The sequence below is a fragment of the Manis pentadactyla genome, chromosome 16, assembly GCF_030020395.1.
Source record: "Manis pentadactyla isolate mManPen7 chromosome 16, mManPen7.hap1, whole genome shotgun sequence".
Classification (NCBI taxonomy): Eukaryota; Metazoa; Chordata; class Mammalia; order Pholidota; family Manidae; genus Manis; species Manis pentadactyla.
The window spans coordinates 45236139-45259347 of NC_080034.1; the positions used below are offsets into that span (position 1 = coordinate 45236139).

Below are 23209 nucleotides of genomic sequence, written 5' to 3' on the forward strand. Positions count from 1 at the left end.
TCCTGGAGATCCTTTTGTGTCTCAGCGTCAGCTTCTCTGCATTCCTGTTCTCTGATTTCTATTCCATTAACTGCCTCTTGTACCTCATCCAGTCTGATTTTAATCCTTCCAGAGATTGCTTTATTTCTGTATTCTCCCTCTGTACTTGCTCCTTTTGCTCTTGCACATTTCTCTGCAGATCCATCAGCATTGTTATGACCTTTATTTTGAATTCTTTTTCGGAGAGATTGGTTAGGTCTATCTCTCCAGGCCCTCTCTCAGGGATTGTCTGGACTATTTTGGACTGGACTAAATTCTTCTGCCTTTTCATGGTGATAGAGGTAGCTGTAGGCAGGTAGCACATGTGTCAGCTGGGTGAACAAGGTCATTTCCTGCTTGCTGGTTGGCTTACCCTTCTCCGCTGCCTGTGTCAGTTACCCGCAATTCTGGAGCAGCCTCCGGGTTAATCCCCTAAGTTGCTGTGGGTGGGGTCTCCGTCATGTTAGCTCAGAGCCCTGTGGGGAATGGCAGGTGGGCCGGGTGTGCTCTCCTGCAAAAGTGGCACCCCTGTGGGGCAGCTGTGTGCTAGCAGCAGCCTTTGGGTCTGGCCCAGGTGGCTGTACACCTAGCTGAGATTCTGGGTGGCTGCTGGGGGCATGCCTGCTCCTGGCTGTTTCTCTGCTGCCGCCACCCACTCCTGTGGGCCACTTCCGGCCCCTCTGGTGCTGCCGCCACAGGTGCCCTCAGGCAGCACTCGTGTTCCTTTAGCACCACTGCAGGTGAGCACAGGCCGCTCCCATGCCCCTCTGGCGCTGCTGCCACCGGTGCAAGCGGGCCTTTTCTGAGCCACTTAGTCACTGCCATCGTGGGCTCACGCGGGCCGCTCCCTGATCCCCTGGCTCCGCCGCCCCCAGCGCACACTGCCGCTCTCCCACTACTGGGCCAGTGTGTTGGGGTCTGCACCAGTTGGGGGAATGACTGGCAGGCTGCTTATCACCGTGTAGGGCTTCAGAGCTGTGCTGCCACCCAGGGGGTTAGGTCGCCTAGAGTTCCCCTGATTCCCAGGTGCTGGACTGAGTGTGCCAGAATGACTTCGTCCAGCTGTCAGATCCCTGTCCCTTTAAGACTTGCAAAAAGCAGTCACTTTTCTTTTGTCCCAGGGGCACCAGTTGTGGGGACCTACTCAAAGGTTTTGTTTTACCGTTTCTCTAATATCCAGCACCCTGTGTGCTGTGTGTCTGCACTCCCAGTGCAGATTTCTAGGGCTGGTTGTTTAGCAGTCCTGGGCTTTCACTCCCTCCCTGCTCCAACTCCTTTCTTCCCACCGGGGTCTGGGGATGTGGGGTGTTTGGGTTCCGCTGGGCCACGTCTTGTATCTTACCCCCTTCATGTGATGCTGAGTTCTTGCAGATGTAGATGTAGCCTGGCTGTTATACTGTATCCACTGGTGTCTCTTTTAGGAATAGTTGTATTTGTTGTAGTTTCAAAAATATATGTTTTTGGGTGGAGATTTCTGCTGAACTGCTCATGCTGCCATCTTGGCTCCTCCTCCTATATTTCAGTGTGCAAGAATTATATAAGTTTTTATAAGACTTGAACTTCAGAGAGTATATATATATATGTAAATCAATACCACAAACTGCTTTAGATTTCAGCTGAAGCTTATGAGGCCCAACTCAGAAAAAAGCAGTTGCAAAATCAGCTTTTATCCTAGCAGGACCACGAATACAAATTATTCAGATTAAGAGACTTTTGAAAGGCTGGAATCAGAAAAAAAAGAAGAACCATAGACGCTACAGCAAAACACTGGGAAACTTCATGGTGTATATATTGTACAGGAGCCAATCCAAACTTCTTAAAAGACAGGTAGAGCCACCATGCAAGGTGCATTCATTCTTAGGTTCTAGGCTTGGATTATTCACAATGGGTGTGTAAATCTTAAACTGGTGAGGAAAAATCCATTCAGTTGGGGAGTAAACCTGTATACTGTGGAATAAAAAGTGTTAGAGAGATTCTGAATATTCAAATATGAATCCAGGTTATAACACTTTAGAAACAGGTTTTAGTGTACGGCAGTGGTTCTCCAAGTGTGGTCTTTCAAACAGCAGCAGCAGCATTATCTGGGATCTTGCTAAACATACAAATTATTGGGCCCCACCACAGACCCATGAATCAGGAACTCTGTATTGGGAGCCCCATACTCTCTGTTTAATAAGCCCTGTAGGTGAATCTGATACATACTAAAAGTTCAAGTGAATACCGCTGGTATAAGGTATTGATCAATAGAACGTTATTATATCATTTTCTAACAATAACACTGTACTTGGTACTGTACTGAGGTGTTTCCAATATTTAAACAAAAAAGAATGTAACCTTTTAGGTCCTGAATTTTTATCACTGTGTATTAAAATAAACATTTAAATGTGTGAGGGAAATCTAAGTATTTTTGGATTTTGTCTTTTATATATTGTGAAAATAGTAAGTCAGGATTTTAAAATATATTAATTTTTAAAAATTAATGAATCATACACTAAAATACAAACAACAGCAGATATTGCTCTTGATATTTGAATACCCTTGAACATTAGAGAATCTATCCACTAGTCAAGTGGAGAGAAGAAAAAGAGGAAGATTAAGATGAGTAAGAACAAGTTAAGGAAAGCAACGGACCACAGCTGGACACACTAGGGGTCGGACCCGAGACCTCAACTGTGAGGAGATGCTCTATTACTAAGCCACAACCCAGGGAGCAAGGGAGGGACCACTCACCCCTGGACACCACTTACTGTCTAGTCGCCGGTAGCCACGGATACCAAGGGCAAGGTCTAATTAAATTTCTGACCAATATTAAAACGAGTTCTTCATTCATGGGGAATAATTGCAATCTCTGATCCCTATTATGAAAGGGATTGAGAGGCCTCAAGAATGGGATTGAAGGGCTGGTTAGTGCAGTCCGTGGGTTGAACATCTAAAGGCATTTAGGCCTGACAGTGCCCAAACTCGGGAGGCTGGTCTTCTAAGAGTTTGGGAAGGTCTACAGTTCGGGAATCATGTAATAGTTATCACATCCGAGTCTCGTTCTTTATTTCAACTCGCCCAAAAAATAGCTCCACCTTAAAAAATGGCCTGGAACCAGTACTCACATTGGAGTTAACGCTACCAGTGTCACCGTGTCCATTATTTCCATGTCGGGGCCCTTAGAAAGCTTCTCGGGTTAGATCTAACATGCAGTCCCGCCTGTGTCATTTTCTCCTCACTATCTGCCCCGGTGAGGATTGTATCATTTATACGTCTGCCTCCTTCCTCGCATGTGGCAGCCGGTGCGTAAGTCGCCTTTCCCAGAATCGAACCTTAATTGTGGTTAAAATTCTGTTTTAAAAGAAACGGGAAGGGAAATATTTTTGCAAATATTGCAAATATGTAAGGTGAAACATTACTTGGGGCCTTCCCTTTGAAGGTGCATGTACAAGCGAACCCTCTCATTAACTTCTGATTACATGGGCCAAGTTGGCTTCCTCTGGAAAAACGAGGACAACTCTCGCATCCCCCATCCGCACCCACGTCAGGTGATTTTAGTTCAGTAACAAAAGTGGCTATCTGAATAGGAAAGGAGCGCATTTTCGCTGTCCCCACCAGGTGTCCTTAGTCGTGCAAGCTTCATCTTTGAGACAATCCTGTGCTCTGAGAGGACAAACTAGGGAAGGACTCTCACTGGCAGGTTGAAGGAAGGGGGACACATATGGCAATTTGTCTAGAATCAAAGGAGCCCCGCCAGCATCAAAGGTACCTGGAGAACGTTCAGCACCGCTGCAACCACTTGCCCAAGGGGCAGCCTTGGCCTCTGGCTGCAGCTTATCCTGCCCCTTGGGCGCGGTGGGCATGAGATGTCTGGCGCTCAAATGCAAATCCAGACCTAGCTTATTAGAAACAACCCTCGCAACACTTCGCACGCCAATCACTGCTTCACACCGGAGCCAAGCGGCCTTGAACATGCGTCCCTGACAGATGCCCATGTAGACTGGCAGGCGACTCGCTTCAAGAACCAGGAGGGGAACAGGCAGGGAGGCAGGGGAGAAATGAGAAGGGAATCGGCGGCTCCAGGGAAAAAGACGCTATGGCCCCCAAGGCACACCCCGCGCCACCAGGTGCCCTTCCTATACCACGCAAGAGGAGTGACCATACAGCCACTGACTGAAGGGTCTCTAAACTCCACGCGTTCCGTCATTCTTGGGGTTTCTTCGATACATTCATCTTCTACTCTTGCTGAAGAGAGAAGAGGGAATTGGAACACAAGGAATGAGCAGCTGTGGTCCGGTGTCTGCCCGCCTCACAGCTGAACTCTCAGTTTGCTCAGGAGTTCACCCACTGAGGTGGGAGTGGCGGCGGGCATAGTCTGCATGTTTGCATGGGGCAGGCGGCGACTGTCATTTCCGCCACAGCTGGGCCTGGGCAGAGACTAGAGATCCGTACGCAGCCGGGGTATTACAGATCACCCGAGATGAGGAACAACGTTAGCTCCCTCACACAGCCCTCTACAGTAGACCAGTACTGGCGCCTGGGTGAGTTCGCACTACTGCTCCAGCGGCTGGCGCGCCCGGGTCGGGTGGCTGGAGCTCCCCTCCACGCCTCGCGGCGGGCCCAGAAAGCACTCTTGGCGCCGGGAAGAGGACGGTGCTGGCTGAAAGGTAGGTAAACTCTGGGATGGAACGACGCTCGGACAGAGCTGGAGAAACGGGGGACCTTGAGGTTGGGAGAGGGAAGCGACATTGACCAAGCTTTCATCGACTACACGTGGCAGTAAGGTAGGGTCGTTCGACATTTGCTCCGCTGAGTAGTTCTGGTGTACCCGCCCCGGTCACGTTGAAGAGGCTTTATGTCAGACGTCTCTCCTCGCCAATGGTCTCCCATCTTGCTGGAGGATGAAACCACTGGCTTTAACCACTTACTTTCAGACATTCATATTTGTTTATTTTTGTGTCTCTTTTACTCGGTTCCAAAAACTTCACCTTAGCATTTGCTAAGGTTTACGACTTTTTTTTTTTCCTACTCTCCCTTCCTTTTTTCCACTACAGCTGTGCCCAGAGAGTTTTGGGAAAGGGTAGGGCACCATCGCAGCCCTTGGCATTTTCTGGCAGATATCCAGTGCTCCAGTGGTCCCAGGAACAGCTGGACTGATGTCAGGCCAAGGCTTGTTTCTCAAGGATTCTCAAGCAATCCTAGAGAAGGGGCCTCCACAGGGAGCTGGAGGTAAAACCGGTGAGGCCAGGGAGTCTGAAACAAGGAGCAAAGGGCGGGATGCAAGGCAAGGAATAGTGTCCTTGCTCTCCAGTTGCCAAGGCAGGAAAGAGCAGAAGTGAGAGGCAGGACGGGGCACAGGCTGGCAATATGGCTTGACTCCAAACCACTGGAAAGTCAACGGAGCATCCCAAGCTGACTCCAAGGCAAAGACAAGGCCTGGCTTCCGAGGAAGGTTCTTTTGCCTGACCAGAGACCTGAATGCTCAAATTAGTCCCCCCAGGAGAGGGGAGCAAGGACCATGCCTTTTGTTGCTGAAAAGTAGAAGGACAGATGTTGGCAGCTGGGATCGTGAACATTTCTGAAAAATACTCAGTGGCCTCTCCAGCAAAGCCAGTGATCGTCTACACCAGGAAAAGGCCTTTCTGGAACTCGGATGTCAGCTACGGACCATTGGTAGCCTTTACCCATGCTGTCTCCAGCAAAATAATCAACACATGACGGCAGTTCCATGTCCGTAGCACAGTGTCTCTGGGTGACAGGAGCAATCCCACCCAGCGTCTAACGGGATCTCATTTTTTAATGCGGATTTTTCCCAAGTGTAGATTCAGTAAAACCAAATAATGTATTTCAGATCTCAGTCCGCAGCTTATGCCTTAGACCTGCAGGCCAACAAGTCTCCGCTGTGAGCCTGAACAAATTGCTGCGCGATACTTAAAGCTGCGGCATCCATGCTCCACCCGAGCCCAGAACTTTGGCAGAAATCGGAGAAGCTCAGGCGAGCTGCAAACTCAGACTGGTCCTCATGCGCAACATGTGCCTTTATTCACTTGGCCAAGTCTTGTATTTCAAGATTCGTCAATTTCTGATCAAGGATGTGGTACACTTCTGTCTGTTGCTGTAATAATCATGCTTATCTTGGTCAGAGCACATTGTCATACTGTACTTAAATTATCTGCTTATACATATAGATGTGAGTCTTTCTCCCACACACTTCATTCTAAGATTCTCTATACTGTAACATATATCCTGAGTAGAGTACACCATAATTTATTTCTCATCGCTCTTCATTGGGTAGTTGCAATGTGCCAGGCACTAATGCTAAGGGCTTGAGATAGAGGGATAAGGAAAATCAGTCACAGCCTCTGCCCTCCTGAAGCTACCTTAAGAGAGAAGGAAGCAATCAACTAACACGAACTTACAATGATAAACCTTGCTGAAAGGAAGTACAGGAAACTTACACATTCATAGGCTCCTTGAATGCAGACAGAAGGAGCCAATGTAATTGTAGCTGCATGGCATAAATTTAGGAAAAAATATTGGTCAATAATCAAAGAGGGAAAAAAGCACCTACATGTGCTGGGGATGTAGCTCAGTGGTAGAGCGCATGCTTTGCATGTATGAAGCCCCAGGTCCAGCCCCAGTATCTCCAGTTTAGCTAAATTTTGGACTAGGAATCCCAACTTATCGGGAGCCGGTCCAAACCACCAGCCTGATGACACAGTCTGGGCAGTTGGATGGAAGGGACTGCACAGCGGCCTTCCCAGAGGAGCAACCCCGATATCTCTCCTGCTCAAAATGCCCCTCCTAATAAATTTGCTTATTTCGGTTTCAATTCAAGCTACCCCTTCAGGGAAGAGGCCATATCCAATTGTCCCTGAAAATTTTTGAGTACTGGCCCTTAAGGAAATTGGAAAAAACCACTACTGCCCTTGTGACTACCGCCGGTGATGGGAAAGTGAGACCCCATGAGAATTGGACCCAAGCTTATGGGAAAAAAAGATACGGAAAATTTACATGGGTCGAGGTTCCCTCCTCCGCCCCTATGTGCATTCAATGACTAATGGTGACAGGTGGATACATAGAACAAATGATATTCTTTGGCTAGCCCACCAAAGAACAACCTGGCAAACTATAAAACAAATGAGAACAGGGCGTTACCTAACTCCATATCAGAAAAATCTCCATTGTAAGTCTTACTGCAAATGGGTTCAAGGCACAGTCCATAAAATTTCTCCCTGCCTGCGAAAAAGTCATCATGTCCTTTTAGAGAAAGCCTCTTTCTTTCCTACCAGAGATGAAGAATGGGTGTATAGCTATGAAAGAATGAAGGCCCTACATAAAAACAATAGAATACTGAACATTAGATAGTCATCTGTAAAGAAACCAAGAGTCTGGCACCTACCTAACCTTTGTTAAGATTTTCTGGCGGTAATAACTAAGAACAAAGCTTACTTAGAAACAAGTTAACTGCTAAGACCTGTCAAATGATTTAATTTCATTCTCCAAACTCGTAACGGTGCCATGTGTCAATTAAATGATTAATAACTGTACTTTACTTTATGTAATCAAAGAGTATATAATCAAGCTGCTACTTTTCATTAAAGGCTAGGCTCAGCTTTTGCTAGTGTCTGTGTCCTCATTCATTTTCGCCGATGCTGTTCCTCTTTCAGGGATTCCTGGACTCGCCAGAGCTGTACTCAGGCACCAACTCAGTTTTCTTTCCTTAATCCTTGGCAAGCTTTTCTGCAGGTATGAAATACTTAAATAAACTGGCTGTTGGAGGCATTTAAAGTTGGGTGTATAAATTACCAGGAACGTTTAAATTTTGCCAAACTCCTCCACTTAATAAAAATTATAAATCCAAAATATCAAAATCATTTAAATGCCTTAGGACACCTTTAAATCGTGTTACACATTAACAAAATGATTATAAAACCTTCCTCTAAAACAAGACTCTGAGTGGGGTTTACATACATACAGGCATCAGTTGACTGAAGGTGGATGACTTGTGACCAAAAGTGCAATTCTCTGGAGTATAGTTGACAACTGATTTATCCTACCTCTTCTCTTAGTTATTTGGATCATCCTCTCTTAGGAGTTAGACTTTGAGCTTTCTATCAGGAGCTGTCTAAGCTATTTACTCTAAAATATTTTTTTCAGCCCTGTTATTTATACAAATATGTGGGGGGGGTTTGTTTCTTTGTTTTACTGTCATATATACAACCTGTTATAAGTCAATTTTTCAACGGCTTGGTGAATGAGGCATGGTCTAATTCAATTGAATCTAAGGTCACTTGAGGTCAATCTTCCCATCAACAAGACCTGAATTACTAACAGTCTCAAACAAGGAGCTATGGAAATAAGATTAAAATTTTTTGACCAAAGATTGGAGAGAGAACAGAAATAGTTACAAAGATATAATAGGTAGAAAAGTTTATAATATGCATGCATGGAGTTTCCAGTTGTATCAGTACTCTCTCCACTTTCTGTGTTCCCTGAGGGACAAGGTGGAGCAAAACCTCTGGCTGCTCAGCTGGTCGGTTCATTTATGGTTTATTTCATTCTCCTTTTCCTATCACTTCTAGTTTTACTTTCAATCTTCCATCCCACTTGGTACAGTTGTCTATAAGAAGCTATATAAAAATGCCATTTTGTTGGCATTTTTGTCAACAATTAGAATTCTGAGTCAATAAAACCGATTGCTCAGTGGTGGAGTGAAGGAATCTTCTTGGAGGATCCAGATTTAATCTCTAGCATATCCTCTTTCCATTTACCTCTTTAAAGGTCAAGGTATGACCTGAATTCTGTAAACAAAACAAGGCTTTTGGCTTTGTCCTATTAGCAACTCTGAAAATACGTTAAAACTGCCAGAATTACAGGCAGTTAAATACAAACATATATGTCTGTTTTTTTATTATTGATGTATCATTCCATGTGTTAGCTCAGTAGGTTAGGTGTTCATACCAAGTAGGCTTTTGATTCCTGCAAGGTCCTCCCTTTTGAATATATCCATTTGCATAAATAAAAAAACATATATTTATTGTGTCTTGTGACACAGATGAATGTTTTCTCCCTTTTGGTTCTAGGAAAGAAATTTCTCTATTTTCAATTATTGTTCCATAATTTGCTTTCAATAGATCACACTTGTTCTGGCATACAAGCTGTTGACCTAAGGAATGCTGCAATGAACAAATTGAAGACTGATGCCACACTGACCATACAACCTCATGATTATTTTTGTGTTCTGTGACAGGGTAACCACTGCACATTTACAAGTAATTTAAATGCATGATAACTCTGTATCACCTTTCAAAGTCTTAGTTTGAAAAAGAAGTGCAGATGCTTAAATGAAGCCTCCTTGCTGCCAATGCTGGGACTTCTTGCTTTGCATGCTGTTCCATCAACAATTTGGTTGTGAGGGAGAATAATGCGCTGGTGTGTATCCCACTCAGTGATGTTATCTTGCAATAACACTAGGATCTTTGCCACAGGGAAATCCTTCACTCTAACATTCCTTATTTCTGGTTTTGCTTTGAAGCCAACTGTTTTTAAATAATATATACCATAGAATATACATAAGCTCAGGATGGACTATTGGTACAGGTTACAATAGGCCTTTTTTAATCATGGGAACTGGTTCTGAAGAAAAAATTGCTTCTCATATAAAAGCTACATACATAAACTTGCTCTTCAAATTTGCTCCATTGTGGCTGCCCTTTTAGTAGGCAAAGGAGTCATTGCTATGTTTCTATGGTTGATACTTTGGTTCTGTTCTTTCATAATAACTACTTACATGACCCAATATTAATAAGAAATAACAACCCAAAACATCTTTTTTCCCTATTAAGCATACAGAAAGTTAATTGTCATCATCACCTCACCTTTATCACCATCATTTCATTGTCACATGTTGGAACACAAGACTTTAACAAGAATAATCCATTAAGTTAAAAAAAGTGAGAGATAATCTTGAATACATCAAAATTAAGTATTTCTTTAGTTTTAGAGAAACTAAAGATTTCAAATGTCTTAAAAATAAAGGATACCTTAGCAAAAATTAACACATTGATGACTGTGATCATTAATTTTTGTATCAACTTGACTGGGCCAAAGGATGCCCAGATATTTGATTAAACATTATCTCTGGGTGTGTGTGTGTGTGTGTGAGGTTCCAGAAGAGATTACCTTTTGAATTGGTAAACTGAGTAAATCAAATAATCCCAGTGTGGATGGGTATCATCCAATCTGGTAATGGCCAGAATTATCAACAAGGCTGAAAGAAAGGTTGAGTTCACCATCTGTCTGCCTGGCTGTTGCAGCTGGAACATTGATTTTTTCCCTTCAGGACTCTTGGTGCCAGGCATTCAGACTCTGACTGGAATCTACATTGGCCCTTGTCTCTCAGGCATTCAAACTACACCATACGTATGTGATAGATATAACCTATTTGCTCAGTTTCTCTGGAGAACCCTAAGTCAACACAGATTGGGAGACATTATTTGCAATACTTAAAATTAAAAATGAAATAATTCCTAGAGGGTGGAGTCAAGATGGCGGCGTGAGTAGAGCAGCGGAAATCTCCTCCCAAAACCACATATATCTATGAAAATAGAACAAAGACAACTCTTCCTAGAATAAAGACCAGAGGACACAGGACAACATCCAGACCACATCCACACCTGCGAGAACCCAGTGTCTCATAAAGGGGGTAAGATACAAGCCCGGCCCGGCGGGACCCAAGAGCCCCTCCCCCCAGCTCCCGGCAGGAGAAGAATATGGCAGAGCAGGAGGGAGACGGAGCCCAGGACTGCTGAACACCCACCCCCAAACAACCGGCCAGAGCGCAGACACAGTGCATATGCAGGGCCCTGGATACTAGGGAAATAGGGCAGCAAGAATGGTGAGAGGGTACTGGAGGCCTGGCACCGGAGGACATAAGAAAAGTGAGCAGCCATTTTTTTTTTCTGTTTTGTTTTGGCGAGTGCTTTTTGGAAGTCTTCAAGGGATAGGGACCTCAATACTAGGAAAACAGGGCAGCAAGACTGGTGAGCAGATGCCTGAGGCTGGCGTCAGAGAATAAAGACGAATGAGCGGCCTTTTTTTTTTTAATTAAAAAAAATCTTTTTTTTTTTTTGTGGTTGCTGCTGTGTTTTGGCGGGTGCTTTCGGGAAGTCTTAAAGGGGCAGGGCGGGACACTTAATCCAGAGGTAGGGAATCTGGGGATCTCTGGGCACCCTAACCACCTGGGCCCAAGGGAGCAGGGAGTCCCCTTAAGGAGATAAATAGCCTCCCAGCCACAACCCCGCAAACACGACTCCACCACTTTGGAGCAGCAGCCCGAGCTAGGCCATGCCCACAGCAACAGCAGAGATAAACTCCATAGCAGCTGAGCAGGAAGCAGAAGCAATGTCTGTGTGAAGCTGCCCAGCACAAGCCACTAGAGGTCGCTGTTCTCCCAGGAGTGGAGGGCCACAAACCAACAAGAAGGGAAGTTCTTCCAGCTGTCACTCGTTCCAGCTCTGCAAACTATTCGTATAACCATGAAAAGGCAAAACTACAGGCAGACAAAGATCACAGAGAAAACACCAGAGAAGGAGACAGACCTAACCAGTCTTCCTGATAAAGAATTCAAAATAAAAATCATAAACATGCTGACAGAGATGCAGAGAAATACGCAAGAGATATGGGATGAAGTCCGGAGGGAGATCACAGATGCAAGAAAGGAGATTACAGAAATGAAACAAACTCTGGAAGGGTTTATAAGCAGAATGGATAGGATGCAAGAGGCCATTGATGGAACTGAAACCAGAGAACAGGAACGCATAGAAGCTGACATAGAGAGAGATAAAAGGATCTCCAGGAAAGAAACAATATTAAGAGAACTGTGTGACCAATCGAAAAGGAACAATATCCATATTATAGGGGTACCAGAAGAAGAAGAGAGAGGAAAAGGCATGGAAAGTATCTTGGAGGAAATAATTGCTGAAAACTTCCCCAAACTGGGGGAGGAAATAATCGAACAGACCACGGAAATACACAGAACCCCCAACAGAAAGGATCCAAGAAGGACAACACCAAGACACATAATTATTAAAATTGCAAAGATCAAGGAAAAGGAAAGAGTATTAAAGGCAGCTAGAGAGAAAAAGGTCACCTATAACGGAAAACCATTCAGGCTAATATCAGAATTCTCGACAGAAACCCTACAGGCCAGAAGAGAAGGGCATGATATATTTAATGCAATGAAACAGAAGGGATTTGAACCAAGGATACTGTATCCAGCATGACTATCATTTAAATATGATGGTGGGATTAAACAATTACCAGGCAAACAAAAGCTGAGGGAATTTGCTTACCACAAACCACCTCGGCAGGACATCTTACAGGGACTGCTCTAGAAGGGAGCACCCCTAAAAAGAGCACAGAACAAAACACCCAACATATGAAGAATGGAGGAGGAGGAAGAAGAAGGGAGAGAAGAAAAGAATCTCCAGACAGTGTATATAACAGCCCAATAAGCGAGCTAAGTCAGGCAGTAAGATACTAAAGAGGCTAACCTTCAACCTTTGGTAACCACGAATTTAAAGCCTGCAATGGCAATAAGTACATATCTTTCAATAGTCACCTTAAATGTTAATGGACTGAATGCACCAATCAAAAGACACAGAGTAATAGAATGGATAAAAAAGCAAGACTCATATATATGCTGCTTACAAGAAACTCACAACAAACCCAAAGACATATACAGACTAAAAGTCAAGGGATGGAAAAACATATTTCAGGCAAACAACAGCGAGAAGAAAGCAGGGGTTGCAGTACAAATATCAGACAAAATAGACCTCAAAACAAAGAAAGTAACAAGAGATAAAGAAGGACACAACATAATGATAAAGGGCTCAGTCCAACAAGAGGATATAACCATTCTAAATATATATGGACCCAACACAGGAGCACCAGCATATGTGAAACAAAACTTTCAGAACTAAAGGGGGAAATACACTGCAATGCATTCATTCTAGGAGACTTCAACACACCACTCACCCCAAAGCATAGATGCACCGGGCAGAAAATAAGTAAGGACATGGAAGCACTGCACAACACAGTAGAGCAGATGGACCTAATAGACATCTATAGAACTCTACATCCTAAAGCAACAGGATATACATTCTTCTGAAATGCACATGGAACATTCTCCAGAATAGACCACATACTAGGCCAAAAAAAGAGCCTCAGTAGATTCCAAAAGATTGAAATCCTACCAATCAACTTTTCAGACCACAAAGGCATAAAACTAGAAATAAACTGTACAAAGAAAGCAAAGAGGCTCACAAACACATGGAGGCTTAACAACACGCTCCCAAATAATCAATGGATCAAAGACCAAATCAAAATGGAGATCCAGCAAAATATGGAAACAGACGACAACAACACTAAGCCCCAACTACTGTGGGACACAGCAAAAGCAGTCTTAAGAGGAAAGTACATAGCAATCCAAGCATATTTAAAAAAGGAAGAACAATCCCAAATGAACGGTCTAATGTCACAATTATAGAAATTGGAAAAAGAAGAACAAATGAGGCCTAAGGTCAGCAGAAGGAGGGACATAATAAAAATCAGAAAAGAAATAAATAAAATTGAGAAGAATTAAACAATACCAAAAATCAATGAAACCAAGAGCTGGTTCTTCGAGAAAATAAACAAAATAGATAAGACTCTAGCCAGACTTATTAAGAGGAAAAGAGAGTCAACACAAATCAACAGCATCAGAAACGAGAAAGGAAAAATCACGACAGAACCCACAGAAATACAAAGAATTATTAGAGAATACTATGAAAACCTATATGTTTACAAGCTGGGAAACCTAGAAGAAATGGACAACTTCCTAGAAAAATACAACTTTCCAAGACTGACCCAGACAGAAACAGAAAATCTAAACAGACCAATTACCAGCAATGAAATTGAAGCGGAAATCAAAAAACTACCAAAGAACAAAACCCCCGGGCCAGATGGATTTACTTCGGAATTTTATCAGACATACAGGGAAGACATAATACCTATTCTCATATAAGTTAACCAAGAATTAGAGGAGGAGGGAATACTCCCAAACTCATTCTATGAAGCTAACATCACCCTAATACCAAAACCAGTCAAAGACCCCACCAAAAAAGAAAACTACAGATCAATATCCCTGATGAACGTAGATGCAAAAATACTCAACAAAATATTAGCAAACCGAATTCAAAAATACATCAAAAGGATCATACACCATGACCAAGTGGGATTCATCCCAGGAATGCAAGAATGGTACAACATTCGAAAGTCCATCAACACCATCCACCACATCAACAAAAAGAAAGACAAAAACCACATGATCATCTCCATAGATGCTGAAAAAGCATTTGACAAAGTTCAACTTCCACTCATGATAAAAACTCTCAGCAAAATGGGAATAGAGGGCAAGTACCTTAACATAATAAAGGCCATCTATGATAAACCCACAGCCAACATTATATTGAACAGCGAGAAGCTGAAAGCATTTCCTCTGAGATCGGGAACTAGGCCGGGATGCCCACTCTCCCCACTGTTATTTAACATAGTACTGGAAGTCCTAGCCATGGCAATCAGACAAAACAAAAAAATACAGGGAATCCAAATTGGTAAAGAAGATTTTAAACTGTCACAATTTGCAGATGACATGATACTGTATATAAAAAAACCCTAAAGCCTCCACCCCAAAATTACTAGAACTGATATCGGTATACAGCAAAGCTGCAGGATCCAAAATCAACCCACAGAAATCTGTGGCTTTCCTATACACTAACAATGAACCAACAGAAAGAGAAATAAGGAAAACAACTCCATTCACAATTTCATCAAAAAAAATAAAATACCTAGGAATAAACCTAACCAAAGATGTGAAAGAATTATACTCTGAAAACTACAGGTCACTCTTAAGAGAAATTAAAGGGGACACTAACAGATGGAAACTCATCCCATGCTCGTGGCTAGGAAGAATTATTATCGTCAAAATGGCCATCATACCAAAAAGCAATGTACAGATTTGATGCAATCCCTATGAAACTACCAGCAACATTCTTCAATGAATTGGAACAAATAATTCAATAATTCATATGGAAACACCAAAGACCCCGAATAGCCAAAGCAATCTTGAGAAAGAAGAATAATGTAGGGGGGATCTCACTCCCCAACTTCAAGCTCTACTGTAAAGCCATAGTAATCAAGACAATTTAGTACTGGCACAAGAGCAGAGCCACAGACCAATGGAACAGACTAGAGAATCCAGACATTAACCCAGACATATGTGGTCAATTAATATTTGATAAAGTAGCCATGGACATACAATGGCGAAATGAGAGTCTCTTCAACAGATGGTGCTGGCAAAACTGGACAGCTACATGTAGGAGGATGAAACTGGACTATTGTCTAACCGCATATACAAAAGTAAACTCAAAATGGATCAAAGACCTGAGTGTAAGTCATGAAATCATTAAACTCTTGAAAGAAACATAGGAAAAAACCTCTTAGACATAAACATGAGTGACCTCTTCTTGAACATATCTCCCCGGGCAAGGAAAACAACAGCAAAAATGAACAAGTGGGACTATATTAAGCTGAAAAGCTTCTGTAAAACAAAGGACACCTTCAATAGAACAGAAAGGAACCCTACAGTATGGGAGAATATATTTGAAAATGTCACATCCGATAAAGGCTTGACGTCCAGAATATATAAAGAGCTCACACGCCTCAACAAACAAAAAACAAATAACCCAATTAAAAAATGTGCAGAGGAAATGAACAGACAGTTCTCCAAAAAAGAAACACAGATGGCTAACAGACACATGAAAAGATGCTCCACATCGCTAATTATCAGAGAAATGCAAATTAAAACTGCAATGAGGTATCACCTCACACCAGTAAGGATGGCTGCCATCCAAAAGACAAACAACAGCAAATGTTGGCAAGGCTGTGGAGAAAGGGGAACCCTCCCACACTGCTGGTGGGAATGTAAATTAGTTCAACCATTGTGGAAAGCAGAATGGAGGTACATCAAAATGCTCAAAAAAGACTTACCATTTGACCCAGGAACTGCACTCCTAGGAATTTACCCTAAGAATACAGCAATCAAGTTTGAGAAAGACCAATGCACCCCTATGTTTATCACAGCACTATTTACAATAGCCAAGAATTGGAAGCAACCTAAATGTCCATCGATAGATGAATATATAAAGAAGATGTGGTACATATACACAATGGAATACTAAGCCATAAGAAAAGGGCAAATCCAACCATTTGCAGCAACATGGATGGAGCTGGATGGTATTATTCTCAGTGAAATAAGCCAAGCAGAGAAAGAGAAATACCAAATGATTGCACTCATCTGTGAAATATAACTACAAAGGAAAAACTGAAGGAACAAAACAGCAGCAGAATCACAGAACTCAAGAATGGACTAACAGGTACTAAAGGGAAAGGGACTGGGGAGAATGGGTGGGTAGGGAGGGATAAGGGGGGAGGAGACGAAGGGGTGTATTAAGATTAGTATTCATAAAGTGGCTGGCTGGGAGAAAGAGAGGACAAGTAGTGATTCTACAGCATTTTTCTTTGCTGATGGACAGTGACAGTAACGGGGTTTATAGGGGGGACCTGGTATAGGGGAAAGTCTAGTAAACCTAATATTCGTCATGCAATTGTAGATTAATGATACCAAAAACAAAGAAAAAGGGCTGTTCCTGTGTGGTGACCTCCAATGAGTTCTACACAATGGTATAAAGGGCATATATAAGTGTAGGCAAAGGGCCTGTTTGGGATTATACATAGGATCAAAGCCTAATTTGGTTGCCCCAAAAATGAACTAAGATACGATATGAAAAAGAACTTCCAATATCAGCACTCTCTGGAAGACTCATGCCAGAAGATGATCATCAAAAAACCCCAACAAAGATCCACGCACTGCTACACATGTAGATGAACTCATCCCACCAGTTCCTGGACTTGCCATGGGAATGAAGAAGGAGATAGCTAAGCTGGCATGTGCATACAGTAAAACAACAAATTTGATACGATCGATACTGTTCGAACTCAACAAAGAATTAGGAGAAGTGCAAATTGTAGCGCTCCAAAATCTTAGAACTACAGACTATTTATGGTAAAAGAACATATGGGTTGTGAACAGTCCCCAGGAATGGGTTGTTTTAATTTGTCTGATTTCTCTCATACTGTTCAAGTTCAGTTGGACAATATCCACCATATCATAGACAGGTTTTCACAAATGCCTAAGGTGCCTAAATGGTTTTCTTGGTTTCACTGGAGATGGCTGGTAATTACAGGTATGCTTTGGTTATGTAACTATACTCCTATTATGTTAATGTGTGTGTGCAATTTAAGTTGTAGCTTAAAACCTATACATGCTAAAGTTACTCTACAAGAAGATATGTCAAAGAAATAATCAATCTTCCCATGTTTTCTTCTGCCTGCTACTTCTATAGCTTTTCTTCTTCCTTCCTAATTATAAACCTTAAATAGATTTTGTGACTCATATCGAATTTACCGAGTATCATAATTCTTCCAAGCGGTAAAGATATCTCAGGACAGATGCTGGGCATAGAAGCCACAGGGCATAAATATGCAAAGAAGTAAAAAGCTAACCTTTTCAAACAATAAGGCTTCTCTCTCACTTACCAACTTTACATTTCCCTGTATGGCCCCGGAAGATGACTGGTTAGCCAGAGACGGGTAAGATTCCTCAAGGGAGGAACAACCTAACACAGGCACAGTCGCAGGGGTGTCATCAGGTGAGAAATTGGGGATCAACAGATGTGAGGCTTAGAACCTCACCCCCCCTGTTCTGAGAGAAATCTTCTGCATACGTGGATGTTTTATTGCCCTTGTCTAGCTTGGATTAACACATAGTGTACAGGCACACACCTGATCATCTACATTTGCTGTCTTACAACACTAAACTATGTTTTCTACCTTTATCTTGTATCTACCTACCACTTCAGCATTTTATTAAAAATAATAATAATAAAGAGAGAAATGTGGTATCCACATATAAATCAAGTATAAAAATCAAATGAGCATTCATATTTGAACTGACTGTTTATAGTTCATAATGCATGAGCAAAACCAAAAGTTTCTGTGATGACTGCCCTGGTACTGTTCACCATGTAACTTATTCACTGTGTATGAATTTGTTCTCCATGTAAGAACTTGTTTGTTATGCCTCAGAAGATTGGAGACTGACGAAAATTAGGCTTGGGGTGGATTAATGATTGTGCATTGAGCATTGACTCCCCTATACAGAATTTTATTGTTGTTAACAACCGTTTGATCAATAAATATGAGAGATGCCCTCACAAAAAAAAAAAAGTACACACTTCCAATTGTAAAATAAATAAGTCACCGGGATGAAATGTGTAGCATAAGGAATATAGTCAAAATATTGTAACAACTTGTTATGGTGATAGCAGTTACCTAGAATTATCATCTATATAAATGTTGAATCACTGTGTTGTACACCTGAAACTAATGTAATACTGTGTGTCAACTACCCTTCAATAAAAAATAATTATTTACAAGAAAAAGAAAAAAGGAATTTTTCCTAGAATATTCAAAGAACAACTTCAAATCAATAATAAACCTGTCAGCTCTTGACATTATCAGATTTCCTTTAACACATTTATTGAGTCTAACTGATACACAGAGATCTTCACATATTTAATGTACACATTTGTGGGTCTGAACATAAGCAAACACATGTTATGCCATCACTACAATCAAGGTACCAGATAAATCCACCACCTTCCCAAGTTTCCTTCTGTCCTTTTGTATTTGTTGTGTGTGTGTGAGAGACAGAGAGAGGGAGAAAGAAAGATTTACTCTTTAACAAATTTTGAAGTGTACAGTACCTTATTGTTAATTATAGGCAGTATGTTGTACAGCAGATCTTTATCATATTCAGCTAGCATAACTGAAACTTTATACCCATTGAACAACATCTCCCCATTTCCTCCACCCCATAGCCCTTGGCAATCATTATTATACTCCCTGCTTCTATGAGTTTAACTAGTAGAGATACCTCTAGTGGAATGATGCCTTAAGTGTCCTGTGACTGATTTATTTCATCTAGCATCATGTCCTCCAGCTTCATCCATATTGTTGTAAATGGCAGGATTTCCTTCTTTTTTAAGGCTGACTAATATTTGTTGTGTGTATGCCACATACCTTTATCTGTCAATGGACAGTTTGGTTCTATTCTTTGACTATTATGAATAATGCTGCAATGAATATGAGAGTGCAGCTATCTTTTACCTTTTGGAGATCCTGATTTCAATTATTTTGGATATATACCCAGAAGTGAGATTGGTGGGTCATTTGGGAGATCCTTTTTTTTTTTTTAAAGAAACCCCATACTGTTTTCCATAGCTGCTGCCTCATTTTATATTCTCACCAATAGTGTACAAGGTTCCAATTGCTTCACACCCTTGCCAACATTTTTCTTTTTAAAAATAATAGCCATACTCAGTATAGAACAGAGAAGACAAGTAGTGACTCTATAGCATCTTACTAGCTGGTGGACAATGACTGCAGTGGGGTGTGGGGGGGACTTGATAATATGGGTGAATGTAGTAACCACAATATTGCTGATGTCAAACCTTCATAAGATTGTATATCAATGATTCCTTAATAAAAAAAAGAGGGAAAGAGGAAAAAATAATAGCAATAGCCATCCTAACAGCTGTGAGGTGAAATCTCATTGTAATTTTAATTTACATTTTACATATATTATCATGTACATTTTGAATATATAGCAATTTTATTTGTCAATTACACCTCAATAAAACTGAAGAAAATAAATACACAGCATAGATTTTCAAGAAACTAAAGTTATACTTTGATGGAAATAAAAATTAGGTTTGAAATATATTTAAATATATAATATGAAGCAAATAATACAAATATTAAATGCAAAAAATTTAACTTTCTGTTTTGGACACTTTAAAACAAAGTAGAGATTATTCTATAATAAATTCCTATGCCTCTGTCACACAGCTTCAGCATTTGTCATCATTTTGTTGTTTTTGTTTTATCTTTACCAACTTTCATTTTCTACTTTTGCTTTTATCCCCCAGAATGTATATCAAATTCCAAATATTAATATCAGCAATAAATATTTTAGCATATATAAATAATAGTTAAAAACTTTCTTTTTAGCATTACCATAGTAATATCACAACCAGCAAAATTAACAAAATTTAATACAATCTAATGCACAGTCCACGTTCAATTGTTTCATTTTCCAATTATCTTTTTTTAATTTATTTATTTTTATTTTTTATTGTAGGGTAGTTGACACACAGTATTACATTACATTAGTTTCAGGTGTACAACATAGTGATTCAACATTTATATACATGATAATTCTAGGTACCAGCTATCATCATACCAAGTTGTTAAAATATTTTGACTAAATTCCTTATGCTATACATTACATCCCGGTTACTTATTTATTTTACAATTGGAAGTGTGTACTTTTTTTTTTTGTGAGGGCATCTCTCATATTTACTGATCAAACGGTTGTTAACAACAATAAAATTCTGTATAGGGGAGTCAATGCTCAATGCACAATCAATAATCCACCCCAAGCCTAATTTTCGTCAGTCTCCAATCTTCTGAGGCATAACAAACAAGTTCTTACATGGAGAACAAATTCATACACAGTGAATAAGTTACATGGTGAACAGTACCAGGGCAGTCATCACAGAAACTTTTGGTTTTGCTCATGCATTATGAACTATAAACAGTCAGTTCAAATATGAATGCTCATTTGATTTTTATACTTGATTTATATGTGGATACCACATTTCTCTCTTTATTATTATTATTTTTAATAAAATGCTGAAGTGGTAGGTAGATACAAGATAAAGGTAGAAAACATAGTTTAGTGTTGTAAGACAGCAAATGTAGATGATCAGGTGTGTGCCTGTACACTATGTGTTAATCCAAGCTAGAAAAGGGCAATAAAACATCCACGTAGGCAGAAGATTTCTCTCAGAACAGGGAGGGTGAGGTTCTAATCCTCACATCTGTTGATCCCCAATTTCTCACCTGATGACACCCCTGCGACTGTGCCTGTGTTAGGTTGTTCCTCCCTTGAGGAATCTTACCCGTCTCTGCCTAACCAGTCATCTTCCAGGGCCATACAGGGAAATGTAAAGTTGGTAAGTGAGAGAGAAGCCTTATTGTTTGAAATGGTTAGCTTTTCACTTCTTTGCATATTTATGCCCTGTAGGTTCTATGCCCAGCATTTGTCTTGAGATATCTTTACCGCTTGGAAGAATTATGATACTCGGTAAATTCGATATGAGTCACAAAATCTATTTAAGGGTTATAATTAGGAAGGAAGAAGAAAAGATATAGAAGTAGCAATTGGAAGAAAACATGGGAAGATTGATTATTTCTTTGACATATCTTCTGGTAGAGTAACTTTAGCATGTATAGGTTTTAAGCTACTACTTAAATTGCACACACACATTAACATAATAGGAGTATAGTTACATAACCAAAGCATACCTGTAATTCCCAGCCATCTCCAGTGAAACCAAGAAAACCAGTTAGGCACCTTAGGCATTTATGAAAACCTATCTATGATATGGTGGATATTGTCCAACTGAACTTGAACAGTCTGAGGGAAATCAGACAAATTAAAACAACCCATTCCTGGGGACTGTTCACAACCCATATGTTCTTTTACCATAAATAGTCTGTAGTTCTAAGATTTTGGAGCGGTACAATTTACACTTCTCCTAATTCTTGGTTGAGTTCCAACACTATAGATCCAGTCAAATTTGTTGTTTTACTGTATGCACATGCCAGCTTAGCTATCTCCTTCTTCATTCCCATGGCAAGTCCAGGAATTGGTGGGATGAGTTCATCTACATATGTAGCAGTGCGTGGATCTTTGTTGGGGTTTTTTGATGATCATCTTCTGTCATGAGTCTTCCAGAGAGTGCTTATGTTGGAAGTTCTTTTTCATATTGTATCTTAGTTCATTTACGGGGTAGCCCAATTATGCTTTGATGATCTGTATAAACACAAACAGACCCTTTGCCTACACATTTATATGCCCTTTATACCTTTGTGTAGAACTCCTTGGAGGTTACCACACAGGAACTGCCTACTTTTATTTTTTTGGTATCACTAATCTACACTAACATGACGAATATTATGTTTACTAGGCTCTCCCCTATACCAGGTCCCCCCTATAAACCCCTTTACAGTCACTGTCCATCAGCATAGCAAAATGTTGTAGAATCACTACTTGCCTTCTCTGTGTGGAACAGCCCTTCCTTTTCTCCCACCCCCCATGCATGCTAATCTTAATAACCCCCTTCTTCTTCCCCCCCTTATCCCTCCCTACCCACCCATCCTCCCCAGTCCCTTTCCCTTTGGTACCTGTTAGTCCATTCTTGAGTTCTGTGATTCTGTTGCTGCTTTATTCCTTCAGTTTTTCCTTTGTTCTTATATTCCACTTATAAGTGAAATCACTTGGTGTTTCCCTTTCTCCGCTTGGCTTGTTTCACTGAGCATAATACCCTCCAGCTCCATCCATGTTGCTGCAAATGGTAGGATTTGCCCTTTTCTTATGGCTGAGTAGTATTCCATTGTGTACATGTACCACATCTTCTTTATCCATTCATCTATCGATGGACATTTAGGTTGCTTCCAATTCTTGGCTATTGTAAATAATGTTGCGATAAACATGGGGGTGCATTGGTATTTCTCAAACTTGATTACTGTATTCTTAGGGTAAATTCCTAGGAGTGCAATTCCTGGGTCAAATGGTAAGTCTTTTTTGAGCATTTTGATGTACCTCCATTCTGCTTTCCACAATGGTTGAACTAATTTACATTCCCACCAGCAGTGTGGGAGGGTTCCCCTTTCTCCACAGCCTTGCCAACATTTGCTGTTGTTTGTCTTTTGGATGGCAGCCATCCTTACTGGTGTGAGGTGATACCTCATTGCAGTTTTAATTTGCATTTCTCTGATAATTAGCGATGTGGAGCATCTTTTCATGTGTCTGTTGGCCATCTGTGTTTCTTTTTTGGAGAACTGTCTGTTCATTTCCTCTGCACATTTTTTAATTGGGTTATTTGTTTTTTGTTTGTTGAGGTGTGTGTGCTCTTTATAT

General features: G+C 41.1%; 1 long non-coding RNA gene across 1 annotated transcript; it reads left to right on the plus strand.

Annotated features, from left to right (window-relative positions):
• The first annotated feature begins 3785 nt into the window (after nucleotides 1-3785).
• LOC130681344 (uncharacterized) lies at nucleotides 3786-10446 on the plus strand. Its single transcript, XR_008994433.1, has 3 exons — nucleotides 3786-4664; nucleotides 5849-7746; nucleotides 9135-10446. It is a non-coding gene; the product is annotated as an uncharacterized LOC130681344 (long non-coding RNA).
• The last annotated feature ends 12763 nt before the right edge of the window (nucleotides 10447-23209 follow it).